General features: G+C 42.4%; 1 protein-coding gene across 1 annotated transcript in view; it reads left to right on the forward strand.

Moving 5' to 3' along the window:
* Positions 1–3,745: 3,745 nt before the first annotated feature.
* The window catches only part of ANKRD6 (ankyrin repeat domain 6), an 84,704-nt gene continuing 66,234 nt past the window's right edge, over positions 3,746–22,215 (forward strand). The window contains exon 1 of the mRNA XM_058801269.1: positions 3,746–3,880. The gene's annotated coding sequence lies outside the window, so the exon portion shown is untranslated. The remainder of the gene's footprint in view (positions 3,881–22,215) is intronic.

Here is a 22,215-nt window from a genome sequence, read left to right on the forward strand (position 1 = left end):
CAGGCTCCTTCTCAGGAGTTTCCAGTGCCGCTTCTCTTATCTTGTACCAGTCTAAGCTCCAGAGTGTGTGTGTTAGTCCCTGGCTGTCATCCTATGCTGCCCACTGTGGTGACTGGCAGCTGAATTCCTGATTCTCCAACACCAAATTTTCCTCTGGTTCTGTTTCTTCCTTTCTACTTCTTCCTCTCCTGTTCTCCCTCCTTGCATTCAGTTTATTGATTAGACTTCTGTTTGGGTCTCCACTTTTTTCCTGCAGCTGATTATTTTTCTGACCTCTGTGCTGCATGACAATCTTATCACCAGGCCTTCCAGTTTGCACTAACCCACTGGAGATAATGGAGATACACATCTGTTCAGAGGTGGGAGAAATTCCCCTTGCCTATTAATATACAAATTTATTCAAAGGCCTGCCTTTATTCTCAACTTATCAACCTTCTTGAAGTTTTGCTTGAACAGATTAACAATGTACTAAAAGATTATGGAAACCTTTCAAGATTAAATCCTCTAAAAGGAATTAGGACTTTGGTTTGGATTTTTTTACCACTTGAGTTTTCAGCATTGTGTCTTGGGACAGCCCTGACAGGCATTAGCCTGCTGAAAACTGATGGAAAGAGGAGGAGTTTCCAGGTGTGTAATGGAGGAGCTTCTGTCTCACACACCAGCTGATCACTTATGTGCACAAAGGGCTGTTAGGATTCAAGGCCAGCTTTGGATAGGGGGTCTTGCCCAGAAATGTCTGTATTACGTTTCTTCTATACAGAGAGCTATGAAACATGACCAATGAGAGAATGATATATTAAAATACAAAATCAGGGTGTAGAAACTCAAAAAAGAGGACTGGTTGCAATGCAGCTCTTCCCACAACTGACATCAGTGACCTGACCACAGCTTCAGGTTCAAAGCCACATAGACTCCAGGCCCATTGCCAGGTAGGTTTTTAGAGTAGGGCTGAAGCATTTCTGCCAATCCCTTGGCAATATAATCTGTTGTGGACTCAGGACTTGCCTCAGGACTTGCTCCTCCTCTGTCCCTTTGCCACCAGATTGTTTTCAGTTCCCTCTGCCTTTTTCTTCTTTCCCTTTTGTCAGGTCATTTGACTTTGAAGCTGGGTGCATACAATAAAACAGTGCCCAGCCCTCAGTCACAGGACTTGCAGCAAGGGCAGAGGTAAATAAGAGGTTGCATCTTTGCATGTATGACATGTACAGTGATAGACGTGACTGGACTTTGTCCATGGAGAGCTGCAGTTCACAGACATTATATTCTTTCTGTGTGATTCACTTCTCTTCCCACTAGGGAAAAAAAAATCCAGAAGAATACAAAACCAATTGTCTGCATTAGAAAAAGTTAATTTTACTTAAGCACAGGGAATTGTCCCACTGACATCCACACAATCAGGGAGCCTGTCTGCACCTAGGTTTGCAGAGTCACAACAGGGTCTCATCCTGTTCCTGTTAAAGAGAGAAAATTTCTATTACATTTCACAATGCCACATTGGTGACAGACCTGTGCCAATAAAGCTTTTTTCCTACAATATCATAGCATCTTGTTTCTCAGTCGTAATGATCAAACATGAAATAGTTCTGCCAACTTTTACATATATGGAACTTATTTAACATACAGGTTAATTGTTACTCACACAAATATTTCTATTCCTACATTACAATTTTGAACAGTATCAAATTAAATAAAATTCACATGAAGTAAGCCTATCCTGAATATGGAAATAAGCAAACAAAATCGTAGTGTGAAGAATCACAGCATGTTTTTATGTGTTTTAGCAACTACACTTCAACTTAAGTAATGACACCAGACTTCAGATAAATGCTGTTGTTTTGGCAAAGTCTTGCTGAGATCAGGGAGGCATCAGAACAATAAATCCAGTCAGTCAGTCAGTCAGTCAGTCAGTCTTTCCTGGGGAGCACCAAGGGTTTTGATGCAAACCTCTGGTATGACTACTGCCACAGAACAACAACTACCATAGTAATTGTTTGGTGAAAAAGGCATAAGTAGAATAATCTAAAAAAACATTCAAAAGAATATATTAATGACATAACTAGGAAGTGCCTGTGATACTTCAATGTTTAGTTTGTTTAGGGCATCAGTTAATTTAGGGCATTTTGAGAATGCCTTCAAGCCAGAGAAACAGCCTCTGAAAGTGATGTGCATGTGAGGTCAAGCATTGTATAGGGAACAGCTGCTTGTTTTCTGTTTTCTCCTTCTTCTCCCAATCTCGCTTTTACCATTTTCCTCAGCCTACTCATACAAACTCCTTTCTGCTCTACCGGTGTCTATAGATGGTCCTGTCCAACTTGCTTCCCTACCAGTTAGTGAATTACTGACGTTCACCCATAATTGCCCACATGAACACATGACTCGGGTGAGCAGAAGGTCCCAGTGATGTTGTGATAGCTGGAGGGGTGGGTGAGGCACTAAGCAGGCACAGTCTCCTTTCAAGGTGTTCCTCTCTGTCCTTCAGTTCAGACTTCAAAGCCTGCTGACTGGCTCCCTGCTGGAGGGAAGGGCATCTGGCCTCCCTAAAGTTTGGGAAATGTTATTGTGTCCAATTCTGGGCTCCTCCATACAAGAGGGACATGTAGCTGCTGTGGGTCCAGTGGAGGGCAGCAAGGGTGAGTGTGAGACTGAAGCATCTCTCTTATGAGGAAAGGCAGAGAGAGCTGAGCCTCGTTGCTGAACATGTGACTGAAGGGAGACCTCATTACTGTGTGTAAATACCAAAAGGGAGGTTTCCAAGACGATGGAGCCAGGCTCTTCTGGGTGGTCTCAACCACTCGGATATGAGGCAACAGGCAGAAACAGATGCATGGGAAGTCCCACCTGAACATAAGGAAGAACTTATTAACTGTGTAGATGACCATGCACTGGAACAGATTTCCCAGAGAGACTGTGGAAGTTCCCTCACTGAAGGGACAAGAGCTGTCTGGACGCAGTCTTATTCCACGTGCTTTAGGACGACCCTGGTTAACCAGGGAGGTTGGACCAGGTGACCACATCGGTCCCTTCCAACCTGACCCACTCTGATTCTGTGGCTCTGTAGCGCTTCTGCTCCCACGCAAATTATTATGAGCTTCCATCATTAAGCTGCAAAGGAGCTTCGCTCCAGGAGAGCGTCCAGCCCTCGCGGAGCCTTGCTGCGGGCCGAGCCCTGTGTTCCTGGCCGGGGCGGGGGCCCGGGGCTGTGTCCCGCTGGCCGGCCGGAGGGGCGGGAGGCGGCGCGGCTCTCTGGGCGCTGCCCGCCCGCGCTCCGCGGCCGCTCGGTGTCGCCCTCGCGGCGGCCACAGCGGCGGCGGCGCCTCCCCCGGGGCAGCCCCGAGCCCGGCCCGGCGGCGGAGGCGCCGCTGGAGGGGCAGAGCGGAGCGCGGCCCGGCGGGAGCGGCGCCCGGGAGCGGCAGCGCAGGTGAGCCCCGCCGGGCTCCGTGTGTGGCTGCGGGGCCGGGGGGCGCGGGGGGCCCGGGCGGGGCGGGGGCGCTGCCGGCCCGGCCGCACAGGTGATGGCGGAGGTGGTGGCGGGGCCGCAGCTGGGCACGACCGCGGCGGGGGCAGTGCCCCGGAGCGGAGTCGGGAAAGTGTTCCCGTATTCCAGCCCGGAGACGGACCCCCCCCGTCCGGCAGGTAGGACCCTCCGGGATGCCGCGCAGGTACAGCAGCCTGTGTCGATGTAGGGGCTCGCTTGCGGGTTTGGGGGTGAAAATTAGGAGAAGTAACGCTCTTGTTCCAACTTTTAAGGCCGCGTTTGATGAGAAATGGAAATCTGGCTCCAAGTCATCCTTCCTGTTGTTGACATCACCTGAAAACTCCGCTGGAAATATTTCCACTAGTTTGCTGCAAACATCGCCTCCCCCCGAGGTCTCAACACCTTGTGAGTACACACTGGCTGCTTGTTGAGCTCTGATTGTGGAAATCCATGGCTACGGCGTGTCATTGTTCTGCAGTGTTCTTTTTATTGCAAGCATTAATAAAGAGCTTATCGTGCCCTGGGGTGTTGTGTGTATTACAGCATAGGCTGTAGAGAGCGCTCTGTTTTTTTAAAAAGGCATAACCAATATCTTCATGTTTTTATAATTATATGTGAAGCGATTATTTGGATTTCTGCTTGGTATTTCTGCAATGCACATGACCAAAAGGACATGTTGTCTGCTACTGATATATTTTGTTCACAGGGAAAACACTGAGAGAGTTAGAAAGTAGCTTGCTGGTAGGTGGATCTTTGCCCCATGAGTTGTTTAAATGAACTTAGAATGTCCTACCAATGTTAAAGGAGCAATTGGGAAGATCAGTAAGTCCACCTCTGTCCAAACACAGAAAAATATAACCATGTCTTAACTCTTATGCAGCATTGGTTAGGCATGGATCAGATCCCCTGGTAGGACTGTTTGAGTCTATGGGTTAGTCTGAGGAGAATGTTATTTACTTTCTTTCAAGGTGATGTGTCAGGCTGTGCAGCTAGTTTTATAACAACTTATTTTGGCAGGCTCAACTTTCAGGTATTGTGTAATCTTCATTCTCCAGATAGCTGGAAAACAAGGTATTTCTGGAGATGTGTGATTACATGTAAGATCTGCAGTTGCATTGCAGACCACAAGACATGGTATAATGACTCTCCTTCAGAACTTCATAACAATTTCTGAGCAGAAAATACTCAAAAATAGTTAAATACACTGCATGTAGCAAAACTTGCAGTTGGATAGCTACATAAAGTACTTACTTGCCTGGTATGTAGATGATGTATGCCTGTTTATCTGTGAGAACCTATCTGCAAGGGTAAATGGGAATTGTGCAGCTGCAGTAGTAATGTCACTGCTTTTCTCTCTGTTTTTTTGTTTTGGCTTGGTTGTTATGTTTTGGTTGGGTTTTTTTTGTTCGAAAATAAACAAAAAACAAAAAATTAAAAAGGAGTTTTATGGTAGTATTCAGCTGGGAAGTTTTCACTTTCCCTTGCTACTTAATACTTACCCAGACAGTGCTACCAACCTCATACAGGAGACTGGCTTTGAACACAAGAAATGAAATAACCAGTAAATGATTGGCAAAAATACAGTGGAAACCTCCTGATCATGCAGGTGTTTTCCTTCAAGATTTTTTCACAGAGGTCCTTTCATTTTTGAGGAACAGAAATTGTGAGAAGTTGTCTGTGCTAGTGGGGCTCCCGTGTTGGCTGATCTGATGTAGTGGCAGCACCAGGCTCAGCCTCTTGCCCTGTCACAGGTGGCATGTTCTGGAGTTCAGATTATCACACTTACCATGTTCTTAGACTAGATGAGATGAATGATACCTGAGTAAATCAGGTGCTTGTAGGGTGTGGTAGTGAGCAATTGAGCCTCAAGCTGCATTTCCCCATGTGTGTTAGCTTCACCTCTGTTTGACTTTGCCAGTGAGTCATGTGATGTAAAAGAAAAAGACCTCACTGTCCTTTACTCACTAAATCTGTATAACAGGATGAACAATGCTTATTGGTTTGGATAGGTGGTGTACCAATGAACATTTTTAAAGCACTTTCAGGTTCTTAAATTAATTATACTGACAACTGTATTTATTCTCATTAGTTTCAGATGTGCACTTTCTCTTTTTCCCTCAACAGTTAGGACTTTGGATGAACTGGCAGAGAACTCACAGTTGTATCTTTTTTTAGAGCTGTATCAGTACAACAGGTCCCTGGTGGAAGTATTTTATTTAAAACCACAAATGAGGTGCCATATTTTATTGGCAAGATTGATATAGGGATATATTTGTCAAAGACATAAATTGATTGGAATTGCTTTGGGCAAATAAAAATTTGAAATGAGTATTTTTAGTTCCTTTTGTTTATTCAGGAACTAAATATGTGACTTAAATGATCCAGCCAAAAATACAAGGTGCAGAACTGCACTTCAGAAAGACCTTAATTCATAACAGCAAGGGGCTAATTTTCTTCCCTGCCTCATATCCAGCTATTTTGATCCCAAAAATCTCCAGAATAGCTTCTGAAGTACAATACTAGAAATACTCTTGCATACCATTGCTAACTTGTGAACCATTTAGGAATAGCTTAGTTATTTCTCACTTGGCTACTCCACTCCCTGTTAGCAGGTGCTGATGGAGAATAGTTTGTTACAGTTCATTGACAGCAGTTGTGAGAATAGTGAAATACTGAAATACCCCATGTCTTGCTGTGACCTGTCACTGAATTATGTGTACTGGTCTCTTTCCTTTTGTTTGTATTTGGTTTATCTCATGCTGCCATTCAGAAGACTGTTGGATTTGTGAAGGCAGGTGTTCCAAATTTCAGAAGAGTCAGAATAAATATGCGGACTCCTTGCTTATTTGTTGCATAGCTTTCAAACACATGAGTGTTGGGATGTTCCCTGTGCCTGGGATGTTCTCTGTGTGTTGCTTCCTTTGGCAGGATGTGCATGACACAATGATGCTTTGTATTCAAAGCTGCTGGTTTGGCCAGACAGGTATTTTTCTTCTTTTCTAGAAAATACTGAGGTCGAGTTGGAAACGTGAAGGTGTTGAGAGTGAAGCAGGAAGGATACTGTTGGTGTGCAGTAGTTTGATACCAAGGTCAAGAATGCATTAAAAAAAAACCAATGATGAAATGAGTGTCAATTTAGGACACATTTTTAGAGGTGTGTGATAAATGAAGCATTAAGGCTGCACAGGACTTTGAGGCTAAAAGCAATCTAGTTTATTACCACTAATAGTTAGTTGGGTGTATCCTGTTGCCATAAATCAATCCCCATTGGATGGCCTAATGGATACAGTACAACAGCTTGAATTCTAGCATTATCCAGATGGGGAGAGGTTGTCTTGGTAGCCTCAGTGATGTACTTCTGATGGAATACCAAATGCACAGATCACTCATGGTACAATGCAGGACTGTAGATTGCTGGCTTGCTCTTGCACTGTTTTACTTTTGATCTTTTGGCAGAGATCCTGCTATGTGTGAAATGTAATTAAAGGTTTTTGGAATGAACAGGAAGACGCTTCCTTCCAGCGAGCACTCGTGTCTTCCTGGTGTCTCCTCTGTGGCTCTCTCCTTCCCACAACCCACACCCACTGCTGCTCCTCCAAGCCATAGGTGCATCTCAGCCAAGCCACAGCCATGGGGGGGAATCTGGCTGTGATTAGGGATGGGATTTGGGCACATCTGTGGCAAGTGGTGGATGGGAGTATCTGGTGTGGCTGCCAGCCAGATGGAGCATACTGGGGCTACAGGGTATCTGGGGTGTGATGTGCTGAGCACAGGTACCGTAGGGGGATTGCCATAATCCTGAAGAAAAATTGATATACTCCTATGCCAGAAAAGTCTAGGCTTTTTAATCTTATGTCATGATCAAAAGCATTTTTGGAGTACTTTTCAAATCATTAAATCATGCCTCCTTCAAATCCTGGATTTAAACAAGCTTCTTCTAACAGCCTATGCCTTCCTCTCTCTCTCATGATTTGCTACCTTCCCCACCTAAACCACCCACTTTGAGAAGTGGCCCCTGAAGATATAGGTTTTGTGTGCATGTCTTGGCATGCTGTTGGACAAAAGCATTTTCATTTGCATTATGGAAAATGCATTTGGAATCGATGGAAGTGAGTTCCTTAAGGGTGTGCATCTTCATTGTGTCTGCATTGCAGTGGGATAATTCCTTTTCCAGTTTGACATGCCAATTGCTTTAAGCCAGTCAGGAATATTTTCTGTTGGTTTTAACAGCATCTGCAATGTGACATCTTAGGAAGATCTGTTGCTAGGTCTATTTATATTGTACCAATACACTTCTGAGTTAAAGTGCCCTAAATTGTCTCAGTTGGGTCAGTCACTGAGGGAAAGTGCCATGAATGTATGGTAATTATATATGAGCTTAATATTTGAGTAACATTTTAATAGTGGTCACAGTGAATCATTTTAGGTATGATTTACTTCTGCTCAGAGTTTGATGTCTGTCTGTGCAACAGATGCAGAAATTGCAGCTGGTGCAGAGTCTTGGGCGGGATGTGATCTTTTCACTGTTATCATTACTGTTGCAAATAATTGCACTAACTGCCAAGCAGATCTGTTCCTAACTCGGTATTTAGCATTTTGTAAAGCTTACATATGAGTAATTTTCCTTTATTTTCTGTCTGAGCACTTTTGGGACTTGACTTTGTCTGGCTGAAGTCTTTCAAGAGGATTATGGGATGGAGGAAGTCTTTCTTCTGGCTGCAAAATTATCTGCCTGACATCTACAGTTTTTCATTGATGTTATTGTTTTGGTTTGAATCCAGATTTTAAAAGTGCAGCATTTTCTTATCAGTTTGTTTTTTCCAGACTTTACAACAGCTCCTGAATTCTTGCAAATATATGGTGGTGTTTTTTCACAGCTTCTGGGTAAAATCCAACTATACTCTTTCAATGTGCTCTTTTTTATTATTATTTCTAAGTTTATGGTGATTTTTAATGGTTATTTTTAATGGTGTAAGTATTGCTATGAATGGCAGACTCAGGTGTGGAGTAAGCTTAAACATGAGTTTGAAGTGTAGTATTTTCTTAATGAACAGTCTGCTACCAAGTTGGATTCTCTTCTTTCCTTGTAAGACTACACTTAATCAGTTTGGAGAAGACAGGTTTTAAGAAATCCTGACCTGGCATGCACTGGGTGAGGCTGTCATCCATTTCACTTACTCCCTGGTGTCTTGACAGACAAGAGGAGGTGCCCCTGCAGGTGAGCAGCTTCACTGCCAGCATGCCTGATAAAGCAGAACTGGATTTGGGGATGAGTGAGGACAGCTCAGTAAAAAGATGGTGTTGATCTTGGCTGCCTTAGTTGCTGCTAGCCTCAAAATAAGCAGGATCAAATTTAATTTATTTAAATTCTAGTAATGTAAAGAGTTTTCAAAAACTTACCAAGTGTCATAGATGCTTTTGACATAGGTGGAATAACAGAGTGCCTTGCATCAGCTGCTTCTCTGTGTGACCTTTTTTTAACAAATCATTCTTTGGTTGAAGACAGTGAGAGGTGGATATCTCTTGCTGACTAGGACAGGACTGTCTGTCTGGGGAGAATTCCTTCAGCTCTTCCATCTCTGTGGCCAGGAGCTGAGCAAGTCCCATGGCTGCAGGAATGATGAGCCTGCTTTGGAGATGTGGGTGAATGGTGTCATGGTCAGCCTCACCAATTCTCATCTCTAGGTTGGCTGTGTTTCATTTACAGGGAGAGATGACACATATTCTCTTTAATGCCTTTCACTCCTGTAGGGCATCTACATCAGTGACTCTGTCAAACTGAGGAGGGAACATGAGTGAATGGGAAACAGCCTGAGAAAATCAGAGAAGGAAGACAACAAATGACAAACATAGCTTGAAAGTTGCTATTTGATAAGAAGAGTTATTTCTTCTCACTTGTTTTTGAGCTTGAAATATGCTGGTTTGACCTGATGTCTTCTAGTATTTCTCCAACCTGATTTTCTTCTACTTAATTATCCTACCTTTGGTTGTCTTATGTTCTCCTTCCTGGAAACTTTTCTAGTTTTGCTAAACCTTTTTAAAGATGAGAAGGCCAGACTGACAACTTCTAAGATGCAATTGCATTTCTTAGATGATTGAATAAAGGTGAGATTGGTTGTACTCTCTGCAGTAATTTTTAGCACCCTTCCTGCTTTTTAACTGTGCTGATGCTTTCAGAAGACCAGTCCACTGTCAATCCAGGATCTCATTCCTGAATCATCCCAAGCCCATCATTATGCATATGAAGTTGAGGGTTTTTTTCCCCAGCCCAAATACCAGACTGTGTTTAAATGGTATTTGAATCTACCAGCCATTTTTAACAGTTGTAATCTTTCCCTGTCCCCTTGCGATTCATTAGTGGGTGTAATGAACACAATATATGCTCAATGCAGGTGGCTCTGGGGCTGCAGGCTCAGTGTCCTTCTCTTGGGAAGACTGACCTTGTACTGTTTATTTCCTGTCTCACTGGTTCTCTGTACAGATGAGGACTTTTCCTGTTATCCCATGACTGCCTAGCTTTTATAATACTGGGACTTTTTTTGTGTTTGTTTGTTTTATTTCTTTTCTTTCCTTTTAAGCAGCCTTCTTTCCTTTGGAGGGAATCTTTGGGGATTGGACATGAGTTATTGGGAAATCACATCAGTGCAAGTGTGGTAACAGGCTATGTGTATGCTCACCACAAATGTGAAGTAGCTTAGTTTAAAGGTCTGTCTTGTGCCCAAATAATCAACATTCAGCTCCATCTATTTTACATTGCAGTCACATCCCAGCTTGCTTCATAAAATTTTAAGTTTCAGTATTCTGTTTGGGATTTAGTTTTGGTTAAAGAGAACCCTGTGTGTATTACAGTAACTCACTTCTGCTTCTCATTCTTCCTACTTGTCAGAACAGGTTGACTGTTTCTATATTTAGCTCTGCTTTGTTTATTCATCCTTTCTCAATAAGAATTTTACACTTTGTTTACCTGGAAGCAAGATGGGTCCCAATGGGAAAGTGAATGGCAGAATTAAAAGGGTGGTATGAATACTTGCCCTAAGTAGCATGCCGTATCAACAAATCAAAGCAGAATTTGCAGGCATAAGCTCTGGTCCTTGCCAGAGTCTCTTAACTGAAAAAAGCCCTATATATTTTAAGAAATTAATCCCAGATTCATTATCTCCATACAAGAGTATTTTAGGTTGAAAAAAACAAACTCAATTTTTTTTCTCCCTCCTTTCTGTTCCCCTTATCTCTACCCATCAACACGTGGTTGAGAAGTTTAAAAGCAAACTTCTGGATTCCATATTCTTTCAGAGAATTTAGTCTTTCATGTCTATAACTGCAGACATACAAATGAGGAGGATGCTGCTGCTTCATTTACTAGAACTGTGCCAGTTTTTCTTCTTTTTGTTTGTAATCCTGAAAGTAGGATACATGTTATGGAAGACAGAAACATATTCAAAGCTTGCAGAACTTGGATACATGCATTTACAGCTTTTAAGAATGACTTTTTTGAAAAGTTGTAATAATATGAATTAGCTTACATATCATATGTGGGTTTGTACATGCAGCAAATGTCTGCATATACTTACATGGGGTGAGCTGGTTTTGGTGAGCAGACGCACCAAGAAAACAGGTAAGGGTGCATTCAGAAGAACTGAGCACAGCGCTCGAAAGGAAAAAACAAACCAACATTTTAAAGGTTTATTTGTTCTCCTCACAATTTGAAATTAAGACTCTCTCCTTGACTAGGCTGAAATAAGTGTTGAGGTACTCAGGAGCTGTGGTTTAAAGCTAGTTTTGTCTGGGACCCATTCTCAGCCTTTCCCAGACATGGAATAAAGAGTGTCAGTGAAATTGAGAACTTGCTGTGTTTCAGTCCTGTGTAACTCTCGTGAAACACAGGATACTCTGCCTTAGCAGAAAAAGCACTAAATGTGCTTTTCAAGTAAGCTAAGCCAGAGAAGGTTATCAGAGGAGAGTGACACTATGATGGAATTTCTCAGAACATTAGTAAATATGTGCTACAGTGTTTCACACTAAGATGAAGGATTTTTCTGTCTTTCTAGGGGGCTGTATACTTGTCATCTTCCCCAAAGGACTGAGATTTTGGAAAGCATTAACTATATAGGCAGTGTCTTAGTTTGATGGTCATTAATAAAGTCACATTGTAAGTTTTAATACAGCAGCAAGCGTGTGTTGTATGTCTGTCCTTTTTGCCTGTAAAAAGCATAAAACTGACCTTCAGTTGATCAGTTGTCATTATTCAAATTTTGAGAATGAGTATCCACTTTTCTGCTAACAGAAGTTTTTCATGATTTGTCTATGTTAAGCTTAGCTCAAAATACATATGGTGTTTCAGGGAAAACAGAGTCAGGCAAAGTGTAATGCAAAAGTTAGCAGATTTTAGCAAGTACCATTTGAAAATCACTTCCCTTATGCTCCGCAAGTGGGATTTTCAGGCCTTGCTTAATTAAGGATCAAGAATAAAGTGATACTGAAATAATGACTTTTAAAAAAATTCTCATGATTTGTACTCAAATAACAGTATGGTCCACAGAGAGGTAATTATCAACAAATTGTTTGCAGCAAAATTATAATTAATTTAGTGTATTACATCTTAGAAGGGTAGAACTGAAAAACAAAACCTTCAAGTAGTTTTTGCATTATTAGATAGTTTAAAGATGGGTGCGTATTATCCTGTTCTTTTAAAATTTTATGTTGTATTTTGTATCAGTAATACTGGATTAAAACCTGATTTCCCTGCTTCTGTGGCTCATCTCATTCAGTTCCATGACTGTTTATGTGAATAAGACTCAAAGAATGTGGCTTTGTATGAAAAATATCCTCCCAGAGGGAGTTGTAGTAGGCTCACACTTAATATAAAGGGAAAAAAGACAGAAGTGAATGTTTACGTTTCATTGTCTTGTTGTACAATGATTTTCAGTGAAGTTTCATATTCCGTGAAATTAAATCTGTAGCCAAGATAATATGATATTGGACAATTTTTATAATTCAGCATGCAGGTCTGTGCTGTTGAAACAAAAGGCTGAGTGTTTTTAGGTGCAGATAGCCTGACTAAAAGAACATGTTGCCAAAGAAGTTGCAGTGCATTTTTGATAATGTTGAGCAGAGAGATAATTGTGAACTCTGCATGGTGTGTTACAGTCATGGGAGTAGTTAACAAGATAAAGAAAATCTCAGCTTTCTCGCTGTTTACAAAACTGGCCTTTCTGGAAGGACTGGAAAACAAGAATACAAATATATGATCTGCTTGCATTCTCTTTCTACCCCTCCTTTTTGCCTCCCTGTCTTGAGCCAAAAATGGAAGACAAACTGTAGGAAAACAGCACGAGAGTCAGTTGTCCTTTTCCTTAGTTTTCTATCCCTGTTTTATACCTCACTGGGAGCTGGTGGTTGTGTGGCACCTGCAGCTCCCCTGGGTAGGTGTGATTCAGTCCTGTAGTGCCAGGAGAGAGCAGAACTCCGCTGGTAACTCCTTACTCACACTGCAGAACCAGCAAATCCAGAGATGGAGCAGCACAGCTCAGGAGTGAAGTTTGGTCCTGTCTGCCCTGAGACACCAATGTGTGCTTCTACCCTATTAGGCCACTCCTGTGATTGTAAGGTAATGAAGATGTCCTTGTCCTTTTTACCATTTAATTTTCCCATTTTCTCTTCCTTCTGTGCCTTTTCTAAAAGCTCTGCATTGTTCCCCAATTTCATCTTCCCCCCTCTTTTGTCCTAGTACTTTCGTACCATTGATAACAGAATCATCTGATTTTCTTTGATCTGTTTCTCATCTCCTGCAAATCTCCTGTTGTTTTGCTAGTTGTGCTCCTAACAGTGGTTAATAAGTGCTGAGTCAACACTTAGAACCCAAAAGAGATGTGAATAGAGCAAAAGGTTTTTTTGACAATCCTTTAAGAAAGAATTTGTGAATGGAAAAGGATATGTGTCCCTCTTCCATACCTTTCCAGGCTATCTTTATAGATCAGTTTGATGGTCATGACACATCTTCCAAGGCTATTTAAAGGCTTTATGTTGAGTATTTTCTTCCTCATCCTATCCTCTGGCCTTTATCTGTCTCAATTGCAATCTTATTTTTTCTGCTTTCACTTCAGCTCTAGTATTGTTTTGGATCTTGGGGCATGTTTCCATCTCTGACTGCTTTCAACTCTCTCAGTTCCAATATCAGTAGCTTATGGGCTTTTCTGGTTGTCTTCTAGCTTTGCTAGGCTTCCAGTCCTTATCAGCGTGCTGGTTTTTTGATAACAACTGACCACTGTGTTCCTTGGTAGGAGTGATGGTTAAGGAATATCTATTTCTATCTTACTGGACAGGGACTGCCACCTTCTTGAGACTTTTATTGTGTTTTTCCTGTATGTTGTACAAGTGAAAATGGAATCTCTTTCAAAAGGGTGTCCTCAAATGTAAGAGGTGCAGGGGTGCTGAGCTTCATAAGGGTAGGGAAGGAGATGGCCATGAGGAAAATCCTGTATGCTTCTGGGAAGATAGTCCAGGAATATGATGTCCCTCTAGCATGATCTGCTCTTCTCTGTTTCTCTGTCATCAGGTTTGGGATTTTTTTGCTTCTTATTTTCTTCGCTCTTTAGGACCTGGGCAACCTTTGTGGGCAGATAATGTAAAATGTTCTCCATGTCTTAACAATCTTGAACGAGCTGGGCTCTTGTAAAGTATGAAGGAGACTCTCAGATATGCTGAGATTTCAGAATATTCATTAACTATAAAGCAGATACACTGACCTGCATGATCCTTTTCAGTACTCAGAATAGACCAAAGCATCTATTTTGACTGAAGACTTAAGGAGAATGAAATGAGTGCAACAAATAGCATCATCCTCCATGGTTCCTGATAGTGGCTGACCAAGGAGTTGCTTGTACTAAGGGATCCTGACTTTACCAAGGTGCTGTAGGTAAGCCCATGTAGTAACACATTTCCAGGTTTTCCTTTCTTTCAGGCTGTGGGAAATATCCACAAGCATTAAGAGGCTGAGTGTCTTTAAAGCCCGTTTCAGTTCCTAGAGATGGCTTCTATTGCAGGACTGCTCCTTTGGGTTCCTGCAGTGCCTGTGAGCACCCAGGGGAAAGGAGGGGGATCAGGGGGCAGTGTGGGGTAGTGAGGGTCATTTGTGTTCATTTTGCACTCTCAGCTCTCCATACCTGACACAAGTACAAATATTTCTGGATTGTGAGCCTGTGACTTCTTGTGTGCAGCCATGAGGGCAGAGTCTTCCCTGGGAGCTGAGGTTCTGTCCTACAGGAGGAGAAGCTTTCAAGAAATGCAGTCTCTGTAGCATAGTTTCTTGAAACACCTAAAATTATATTAGTGGTGATCCTTTGAATCTGTACACAGAGCCTGCTGGTGTGGGAGATTTTTATTTTACCTGGTTAGGTGTTGCATTTCAGTGCAGCAGATGGCATGTGTGTGACAAGTGCCCTTTGGTAAGAGAGTAAACACAGCAAGAAATACACCCCAAACCCCTGGCATTTTCTTAGGCCTTTTATAACATCAAAGCACTCTTGTGCAATGCTCATTTCAGTCACCTGATGCAAGAGCCAAGCAAGCTGCTTTCTTCTGTTGTTCCTATGTTAGTACAGCTGGCAAGATTCTCAAGATACAGGGAAGAGCAATGTGATATTCAAGGTGAGATGTGTTAATTGAGCCATAGCCTGAGCTGAGAGAGATTAACTTCAGTTTCTTGTCCTGGAAGTATTTTGTGTTGATGCATAGGTTTTTAAAATTAGCTGAGATCCTAGTTTGCAATATAAGTAGCATAGGATGGAAGCATGGTTTTGTTTATTTTGGGCTTGGTGGGGAGGCATTCCTTGCGAATCAAATGCTGAGTTGGGACTCTTGCTCTGCATGGCTTGCACAGAACAAATGAAGGAGGACATTTGGGATCTGGGCTGTTCAGTTGGGTTGGAACAAAAGAGCCCTGAGGTAGGGAATCACTTTTGTTATCTGACTGAGATTCCCACCAGTGAACTTCTGCATGGAGTGGGGAAGAGTCTTCTGCAGAACTTGCAAAGAATTTAGCAATAATAAAGATAACACAGAGGGTGCCCACAACCCACTGAGAGGTCCTTCAGCTCCATGTCTGCCAGTGGTCCAGGCAAGAGGATCAGAATTTTCATTGTTTTGTTTGCATGACCTGTTTGGAGATTACTCACAAACATCACCTCTACAGATACAATTGTGAAGGGCAGCTTGACCTTGTATTACAACTTTATAGAGGAATTTAGATTACTTTTTGCAGATACTGTTTCTTATGGTGGCCTTCCTTCCAGAAGAACTTAGGTAAAGTCTGTGTCTGTGTTGTATCAAACTGTCTCTGACTAATGATAATGGTGAGTGCATTAAACATCAAAGTCTTATTTCTGTTGGGAATCAAGTCCCTAGTCTGGTCCCCCAAGTCCAGAACCTGCTTTATTGGTATGGCATATCCCTTCAGGATATGGCATATCCCTTCAGTTCAGGTCAGCTGTCCTGGCCATGCTCCCTCCTGGCTTCCTGTGTCCCTCCTCACTGGCAGAGCAGGAGACCCTGAAAGGGGCTGGACTCAGGGCAAGCACTGCTGAGCCACATCTGAAACATCAGTGTGTGACCAGCGTTGTTCTCACACTAAATCCAAAACACAGCACTGAACCAGCTACTAAGAAAATTTGCTCTATCCCAGCTAAGACCAGGACAAGGAGAAGGTGTAACAAGAGCGGGCAGGGTGTGAAATGGACTGGTGCAGCTGAAGGCTTTGTGCAGATACTTCTTCAGACCAATACTATTCAAACCAATGCCAGGACTGTCTTCAGACTGTGTTTACATAAACTAAACTTACTCTTGAATTCTCATTTTGTAGTGTCTGAATCAGCAAATATGTCCTACTACTGTATTCAGCCCAGTATGTTTAATGAAACAAAGTCTTGTACCAAAACTGCTGCTGTCATTATTGTGCAGTCTGTCCCAGCTTTTCTCAAGTGTAACTCTCATTCTTTCCCCAAAATCTAAAATGGTGAAAGTCTTACTGGCCTGCCACCACATGTCTTCAAAGAACCCAAGGGCATTTTGAATGAGAATTGCTTTAGAATTCCTGGCTTGATTTATGAGGTAAAGAAAAAAATAATCACAGAAACATTATCCTCTAACCTGTTAAAATTTTTTCTTCAGCTTTATGGTGATAACAGCTTAACTTTTTGCAAATGGAATAACCAATGTTTACCTGTTTTCCACTTAGAAATATAGACTGTCTTTGCTTAAATGTAAGACAGCTTGAGAGAAAGGGAAATGGAATTGTAAAGGACTAGAGGTCTTTGCTCTAAATTGTGGAATAAATAGACATTCAGGGCCTCAGAATTGGATGTTGGCTGAATATTTTTCCCATAACTTGTCTTTGAGAAATAAAACTGAAAATTTTTTTAGCAGTTTACTGTACTTTTCTAAGGAGGTTTTTGTAACTTGCACAAAGAGAGACAAACATGGCAGCAGGTTTTCGCTTTTGGTTTCCTCCCATCAGCCCACCAGTGTTAATGTATGCACTTTCTTCTTTATTTTGATCAAGACTACATGACAGCCACAGAAATAAAGCAAGTACAATCATTCTGCACTATTTATATTTATGCATTCATAATCATAATTCATAAGCATGTTCACAGATATAGAAATCCACTCCAGCCCATGCTGAGGTCACCAATTACAACAGGTGCCCTAAGTCTTATCAGCATCTTCACTGCCTTTCAGAAAGTGCCGAACCTGTTCTCATTTATGCTGTACTCAGCCACTAGATGTAATTTCTCACTATTCAGTAACACCTCCCTCTCCTTTTCCCCCCTCTAAAAAAAAAAAAAGCTTGACTCCCAGCATTCCTCTCATGTCTTACAAATACGTGTGAAAGTCTGTGGCAAGGAGCTGACTCTGTTCCTCCCCACTAGCCAGTCCTCTTCTGCTGCCCTGTATGCTTGTGTCTTCCAGAGCTTATTCCTGTAGTTCAGGTGCTGGAGGAGGTGTGTACCGTGCTTTTAAACACCCTTGAGTGCAAGTCCTGTGAGCATTAGCATGGCAAGTGGTAGGAGAGAGCACAGAGGCAAGGGTACTGCTGGATATTTGGTTTTGGTTTTCCATGACTTTTATTTAAAAAGGAAACTAAACATGAAAAACTGTAAGAAGAGAATGCTGTGGTGTAAACCCTAAAGACATCCTTGAGTATTTGCTGCTGTGTGGGAGACGTGGCCTGTGTGGTGCCCAGGACAGGCCGTGGCTGGGCAGGGCTCTGGAGAGGTAAGAGTGCACTTTTGTGTGGAAGCCATGACCTGGAACCCCAGAGCAGGCTCGCACCATCGGCAGAAACGCTTGACTAATTCCGGCAGTTCTGCTCTCTCTGTGATTTGCTTTGCAGCTTTACTGTTCATTAACTCCTCCTTGGTGTTACATTAATCCAGGGCAAACAAGTTCCTTGGGTTTCTTGTTGCACTCCCAAATAAACACATTCATCAAAACTGGGATAACTTTCTGCACATACCTCGCTTTTACTGTGTTCTTTTGCATGCCCTGACACTGCACAGAAGTCTGAAAAATATATTTCAGGATTTTTGTTTCCTTGTTTTAATATCTATCTCTGTAAGTGCTATACTGAGGGGTTAGATCTCCAGGGAAGTTTATTTACACTGCACTAGCAATGATCAGTTCAAATGAGTTTAAATCCAAGGAATGAAAAATTATTATTATTATTGTTATTGTTATTGTTATGTCCCTTGTGTGGTCCAGAGCAGAGCTGTGTCTGAAAATGCAGAGAAAGCATTCTTTGAGAGGAGACTGGCACTCTGTTGCAAAGGTTGCCCAGATTCCAGGTCTAGTACTCGAACGAGACATTTCTTGCCCATATTGGTTCTGCTGACTTTGTTTAAATCTCTTAATTGGTTTTTATAAGCTTTGAATCAGAGCAAGAAAGAGCATATTCTTCTCATAAAAATGGTAGTAAAACCTCCTGCCACTTCTGAAGTGAATTTCTGTATATCCTCATCCCAGCAGGTCTGTCAGCAAACTAACATGGAGTGTAGCAAGGGAACTTGTCAAATAGGACTTTTCCTAACCAGATGAAAATAGAAATCTGTTGTTCTCAGTCTTCAAATCTAGCTTATATAAGAACTCAGATGCCTTGTAAGAGGTCAGCTACAAGACTGTTGATGCAAAATTACAAGTATTGTTCTTGTGTGTAAACAGTTTGTCAACATTACTGGAGGTACCAAAACAGAAAAAGTAGAAAGAAAACGGTACTTACCAAGGAGATAGTCCTACTCTGCTGATGCTTCTGACAGATGTTGTGCTGTGTAGGACAGGAGCAGGATCGATTTCAGATTCTTCATTTCTTTACCTTCTGCTGCTTCCTGCTGAACTACCCTTTTTTTTACCCCATTAGCCTGAAAGACATTCCAGAAATGTCTGTGTGAGGTGGAAGAGTAAGAGTGCCAAGGCTGTTGATTAGTAAGAGACTTTGTGATGAATCTTGTAAAATTGGACCTTTTCATTCAGAGAACAGTTCTCAATTACTGAGTCTTTTGTTGCCTTCTTTTGAATTGCCCGGGAGAGGAGGAGATGGTAAGTGTTGTCCTGCAACACTTCCCTCTAGCGTACCTGAATTACCAGAGGGGTGAATTGCTTTGACAGGGAGGGGGGTGGGTGATGGAAAATGCAGAGGAAGTTGACTCAGTTTGTTAAATCTGGAGATGCAGCAATCATATTACCTCACTTTTGAAACTACACCGTTTTGGGATATTTATATTTACATCAGAAGTTTGATTTTGAACTTGCTGATCCAAGCTGAGAGATGATAATGAAAACTTTCAGCTTTGAAATCACCACTTTTTAAACAAACGATGTTCAGGTCTTACTGACACCCAGTTCCTTGGAATAAATCTGTAAGATTAAATTTTTTGCTATTCTAAACTGTTTTGCAACAGTGTTATAATACTAAGATTTAGTTTATTTGTTTACTAGTTGATACTTTGTTGGAGCTTCATACAAGGAGAATTTGGATTGCATGTATATTTTATCCAGGCTATGTCAGAATCCCAAACATACATTTTTTTCCTGCATAGGGTTTTCCTGCAGTAACAGCTGGAGCACTGTGGTGGTTTCTATCTTATCAAGGTGGTGTGCAGTGTGTGGTCAGGGCTGCAGCAGCTGTGTCCCTGGAGTGCACCTTGGAGAAGTTAAGCTTCATGCCTCAAATGGAAGTATCTGATTGCTAACAGGCAATAGTAATATGTACACTTAGATGTGTGAGCTGTCACTTCAAGAAGGGGCACTTGATGCCATGGAGGAGCTGCCTTCTAGTTCAGCAGGAGTCCTTGCTTGTGAAAGCTTGTGGCTAACAGAATTGAGTCTCACAGACTTGTCTCCAAACCCTTGGTTCTTCATTAGGTCTGACAGGGTGTCATACACATCTTTGAAATTAATCCATTATTTGAAATTCCTGTGATGCTTCTTAACTTAAACACCTTGAGAGAGTGAGAGAGAGAGTGCCTTTAAATACTTTCATATTTTCCTGTGTAATTATTGTAGGAGGTCCCGTTGTTTCCATTTGCAATGTTTCCTTTTCTCCCAAGCTGAGGTGGGCAGCTCTGCTGCAGCAAACACTGTAGCATCCTTTCAGCATTGCTGCCAGAGCCATCAGTTTCCAGCCTCAAGGGAGCTGCCCTGTCTCCACAGATCCTTCCAGCTTTTTGTGTTGGCTATGGTGCATTGGCTTGGCAGCCACTCTTGTCTGGGAGAGCTTTTTAGAAACTCCCATGCTTATTTTTATATGGAAATCTTCTGGACAAAATCTGTAACTCAGGAGGTAGGCAGCTGCTTTCCACACTCCACCACATTCTGTGTTTCATTTCTTTATTGTGTACAAGGGCTTTGGCTGGGAAGGCTGTGCTCCCTCTCTGTGCTGCTTGTTCTTCTGAGCAGTGGCAGCAGCCAGCATCCCTTCAGATCTCAGGGGAGACCTCAGAATGCAGTGGCAAACACCCAAATCTTTTCAGTGCTGGGGCAGTGCCCTGGCAGGGGGCTTGTTGAGGAGCACTGCAAGATACCTGGATAGGGCTACTTCTCTCCATCACCAGGCAAGAAAGGAGAGAAACCAGAAGTGGTTATAGGTTTCAAGAGTAAGGAGCCTCTTCTCCCTGTGCCTGTGAAGGAAGCACCCTGATAGCCCATGCCGCCTGCTGCACCTGATGCAGAGCTGCACTGGTGGCTCTTCCCTTCTCCCTGCAGCCTGAGATGTCAGATGGCCTCTTTGCTCTCTCCCTGATGGTTTTGTTGTGGCAGGGCACCCCAAGAACACAGCTGTTCAGTCCTTCTGAAGAGCTTCCCACATTTATAGGGATAGAGCAGGCCTGCCAGACTCACACAGCACAGAGGAGTGAGTGGTATATGATGAACTTGCTCCTGATTTCTAATGTGAAACCTTGCTCACTGATGTAGGGGGAAAAGACAAGCACATGCCTCTTTTAAAAATGCTTTCTGTGACCAGTTTTTTCCTCCACCCTGCAAAAAATGGTATTGAGGGCATAAATATTTTTTAAGGGAATGAGTCCTGTCATAAACCAACATTGCTGCTTTTGCCCACCTAAGAAAATTTGCTGTGGAGTCTCTTCTTCTAGCTGGGGAGCTCAGCACTGGCCTCTTGGGAAGCAGATAGATAGACCCCTGCAGAAAATAGAGCTGTAGACATATGCTTCCCTGCAAGTGTGCTGAGATACCCTTTTCTTTTGTGCCAGCAGGTGACAGTCTCCCCTCCCAGCAAAGGGACTTTGTCAGTCTTAACTCTTTAACATTACTGTAAAAGTGAGGCTCTATTCTTAAGGCAAGGTGGAAAATCTGGTATCCTCAGTTTTTCTTAGGCATTTCCTAGGTTTTTTTATGGACTCATAGAAACTACTGATTTAAGTCAGAAAATACTGAATATTGTGAAAATTGCAATGTGCATTCGCCCAAGAAGATTTTTGGCTGTATGTTGCACTTTCTCCAGAAGGGTGGGGAATTTTCTGTCCATTCTGAGGATTTGGGTGTTTTGTTTTGTAAACCAAAAAACTGGGTTGTTGCCTAGTGTTGTTGCTACAGATCTCCAAGACGTAGTTCAGGACTGAACGTGTTTTGCAGGATGTTTGCTCTCTCATTGCCGCCCTACTCTCTCTAACCCCAGCTTGCCACTTCCTCCTTCATTTAATGAAGACAGAGGGTTCTTTATTGTATGATAGTCAAAATGTAATATGATAGTGCTGCAGGAGAGCTGGTGGAATGGTACCAGGTGTTTGGTATTTTCTGTTTCAGGGAGATCTGCAGCTGCAAGAATGGCTTCTGTCTTACTCAGTCCTTATGCAGGAAGGGAAGGCAGGTTGGGAATTCTTTGCGGTGTGGCACCTTGTGTGCAGCCACAAGCCTTTCCAGGGGCTGCAAGTTGGTGTGGATTGTATTTCTCAACACATGAAAAAACCTCTGAGTTGGCAAACCAAATAAATGTGAAAACCCATACAGAATCTCCGAAAGATCCAATTTTAGATCATGTTTTTTCATGAGGGAAGTTAGGGGAGATCTGTTTTTGTATAAAGGCACTGGGATTGTTCTGTCCCTGGCCTCTTCTGGAAGAAGCAGCTGAAGTTTCCTTATAGAATGTGCTTTTAGTTAGCTGGTTCTGATCATCTGCTGTAGATATTCCCGCTGTTTCTGTTTTAACTTCTGTTGTGCTCCAAGTGAGCCCG

Source organism: Ammospiza caudacuta, chromosome 3, assembly GCF_027887145.1.
Source record: "Ammospiza caudacuta isolate bAmmCau1 chromosome 3, bAmmCau1.pri, whole genome shotgun sequence".
NCBI lineage: Eukaryota > Metazoa > Chordata > Aves > Passeriformes > Passerellidae > Ammospiza > Ammospiza caudacuta.